This window comes from Trichechus manatus, unplaced genomic scaffold, assembly GCF_000243295.1.
Source record: "Trichechus manatus latirostris isolate Lorelei unplaced genomic scaffold, TriManLat1.0 scaffold00103, whole genome shotgun sequence".
Taxonomy (NCBI): domain Eukaryota; kingdom Metazoa; phylum Chordata; class Mammalia; order Sirenia; family Trichechidae; genus Trichechus; species Trichechus manatus.
The window spans coordinates 4,180,022-4,183,902 of NW_004444039.1; the positions used below are offsets into that span (position 1 = coordinate 4,180,022).

The 3,881-nt window shown below is 45.1% G+C and overlaps 1 pseudogene; it reads right to left on the bottom strand.

Moving 5' to 3' along the window:
* Positions 1-719: 719 nt before the first annotated feature.
* LOC101357909 (60S ribosomal protein L10a pseudogene) lies at positions 720-3,331 on the bottom strand (annotated as a pseudogene).
* Between the last annotated feature and the right edge of the window lie 550 nt (positions 3,332-3,881).

Below are 3,881 nucleotides of genomic sequence, written 5' to 3' on the forward strand. Positions count from 1 at the left end.
TGCTTGCTTCTGTCTTTTATGTCCCGAAAGAGATTGGCTTAAGACACAATCTAATCTTGGAGACCTCATCAACATAACTGCCGCTAATCTATCTCATTAATGTCATACTGATAGGATTTACAACACATAGGAAAATCACATCAGATGACAGAATGGTGGACAATCACTCAATACTGGGAATCATGGCCTAGCTAAATTGATACCCATATTTTTGGGGGACATAATTCAATCCATGACACAGGGTTATTATCCAAGATTCCCTCTGGGGAATATTATACCAAATCTTCCTGGGAGTCCACTCAAGGACCAGCCTGTCTGCTCTGGTCCCTCCAAGGGTCTGCATGACTTTGCCTCAGAAAGCCACTTGTGGGTGACTTAGATGACCTCATCAGATGACCGATGTCCTTATCAAAGTTTCAGTCTCCACAGCTGCTAGTCTTTGAGCAGCCAGAGCAATATTGGGGCTATACAAATGTGGTAAGAATGGTTTCTTTCCAACTTGCAGCTATTTCAGGGCACAAAGCCTAAAGCCTTTCATGGAAATAGCACCTTCAACCCCTATTTCATCTCCTCATCAAGTCCCTTAAACTAGTCCAAGGGTAGTAATATGGGACAGATGCTGTGCTTTGCCCCATCATCTTTATCTAATATATCTATGTCTATAGGTATATTGACAGGTAGGTAAGTATACATATAAGATGGTATTACTGGACTGTGCCTTAGTACAGGCACTGGAACTTTCCCATGATGCTCTTGATTTATAAATCACAGACATTCTGCCAATTCCCCTTGAGCAGTGACACCAAGAAGTCGACAGCCAGGTGACCGTTGTACATGAGATCATAGTCATCTTCACACGGCCAACAGCCATGGCGAGACCCAGCACCTTCTTTATCAGGAACTTGATCATGGACTTCACCTCATCGATTTTGGCCACCATGTTCTCATTGTGGGTCAGGAGAAGGTAATTTGCCAGACTTATTCAGGCCTGGACCCAGGATTCATGGGATTTACTTCATCAGGATTCAGAAGCCAAATAAGCTTCACACTTCTTGGCCAGCTTCTTGACCAGCTTCTTATTCTTGTTAAGTTTCTTCAGTGCCTCAGGGTCTATGTAGGGATATCATCATGAATTTATCATAGTGCTTCTGATCCCCACGGACACACACAGAGAACCTGAGGCAGGTGGTGCACTGAAGCCTGATGATGCCTGAAATTCTTCAAGCTGATCTGCAGCTCCACTGTTTCCACAAACTTCCAGCGCTTGCACTGGTTCCCTCACAGGACTTCCTATGCCACCTCTTAGAGGGTATCCCAAGACTTTGCTGTTCATGGTTCCTTGTTAGCTGCCATTGAGTCAGCCCTTGACTCATGGTGACCCAATGCACAATGAAATGAAATGCTGCCCAGTCCCGTGCCATCCCTATGATCAGTTGGGGATCAGACCATTGTGATCCATAGGGTTTTCATCAGCTGATTTTCAGAAGTAGATCACCAGGCCTTTCTTCCTAGTCTGGCTTAGTCTGGAAGCTCTGTTGAAATCTGTTCAACATCATAGAAACTCTCAAGCCTCCAGTGACATATGGGTGGTGGCTGCACATGAGGTGCGTTGGACGGGAATTGAACCCCAGTCTTCCACATGGAAGGTAAGAATTTTATCACTGAACCAACAACTATCAGGTCCCTGACTCCCCAGTAACTGGGAAAGAGTCCCCCATTGTCCTTGTCTCGCACAATTCACAAAACTAGACAAAAATTCCTTCCTCCTCAAAGATTAGTCCAAAGAACTAATGGACCACAACTACCACAGCCTCCACCAGACTGAGTCCAGCACAACTAGATGGTGCCTGGCTACCACCAGCTGCTCTGATAGGAATTAGAATAGAGGGTCCTGGACAGAGCTGGAGAAAAATGTAGAACAAAATTCTAACTTACAAAAAAAAAAAAAAAAAGACCAGACTTACTGGCCTGACAGAGACTGGAGAAACCCCAAGGGTATGGCCCCAGGCCCATAAAACATAACAAAACTAAAGGGGCACACCAGCCCAGGGGCAAGGACTAGAAGGCAGGAGGGGACAGGAAAGCTGGTAATAGGGAACACAAGGTCGAGAAGGGGAGAATGTTGACATGTCATGGGGTTAGTAACCAATATCATAAAACAATGTGTTTAATGAGAAACTAGTTTGTTCTATAAACCTTCATCTAAAGTACAATTAAAAAAAAAAAAACCTCCTCCTTCTTCTTTCTGTCCTGCCCTCTTTCATCAAAAGCCACTCAGCGTATCAGTCATGCAAAAAAATTCCCACAGGATTCCCAGCTGAGCAATTCAGCAAATGTTGTTGAGTGCCATCAAGTTGATTCCGACTCATAGCGACCCCAAGAGACACAGTAAAACTGCCCCATAGGGTTTTCCAAGCTGTAATTTTAAAGGAAACAGATCTCCAAGTCTTTCTCCCACAGAGACGCTAGGTGGGCTCAAATCACCAACCCTTCCATTAGCAGCCAAGGGCTTAACCGTTGCACCACCAGGGCTTTTTAATTCAGCAAATAACCGTCCTAAATCCCAGGTGAACACAGCTAGGACCCCTGCTGCACAAGGACATGTCCCAAGAACAGAGCAGGAGAAAGCCACCTGCTGTCCCTTGAGAAAAGGGTTTTCAGACTTGCCTTGCTTGTAGACAAAAGAATAGAGCACAATATCTCAGAGCCTTGAATGCCGCTTCTTTCTGGAAGTTCTCCCCAAACATTCCAGATTATGATTTGTTGAAAGTCAAAAGGCCTTGATGTCATCTGAGCCCTAAGAGTATAACCACAAGGACAACGAGAACACACAGTGCGCATGCTCTGCTCTAAGCCCTGTTTTTAGATCCTTGCATGAAGTAGGTTCTCATTATTTGAGGTCCAGGCAGGTTAAGTAAATGAATAAGGTTATACAAGTAAAAAGGGCAGAGCCGGCTTTAAACCCAGGCCATCTGAAACAGAGTCAAGATAATAGCCATTCAACTATGGCACAAACTGTTTGTGCTTGACTGCTCACCTAAAGTTTGGTGGTTCAAACCCACCCGGAGATACCACAGAAGAAAAGGCCTAGCAATCTGCTTCTGTTAAGATTACAGCCCAGAAAATCCTATGTAGCAGTTCTACTCTGTAACCCCTGGGGTCGCCATGAGTCGAAATTGACTTGATGGTAACTAACAACAGCTATCCTGTAGATGAGGCAGTGGTGGTTCGGTGGTAAAATTCCCATGTTACCTGCGGGAGACCTGGATTTGATTCCCAGTCAACGCACCTCATGCGTAGCCACCACCTGCCTGGCAGTGGACACGTGCATGTTGCTATGATGCTGAACAGGTTTCAGTGGAGCTTCTAGACTAACACCCACTAGAAGAAAGGCCCCATGATCTATTTCTTAAAACCCTATGGATCATAACAATCTGATCATCAACTGTTCATGAGGATGACGCAGGACTGGGAGACTGTCTTAGTTATCTAGTGCTGCTATAACGGAAATACCACAGGTGGATGCCTTTAACAAACAGAAATTTATTCTCTCACACTCGAGGAGGCTAGAAGTCCGACTTCAGGATGCCAGCTGCAGGGGAAGGCTTTCTGTCTCTGTCAGCTCTGGGGGAAGGTCCTTGTCATCAATCTTCCCTGGTCGAGGAGCTTCTCAGTGCAGGGACCCTAGGTCCAAAGGACGTGCTATTCTCCTGACTCTTGTTTCTTGGTGGTATGAGGTCTCCACGTCTCTCTGCTAGCTTCTTTCTTTTATATCTCAAAAGAGATTGACTTAAGACACAACCTAATCTTGTAGACGGAGTCCTACCTCATTAACATAACTGCCTCTAATCCCGTCTTATTAAAGTCATAGGATTTACAAC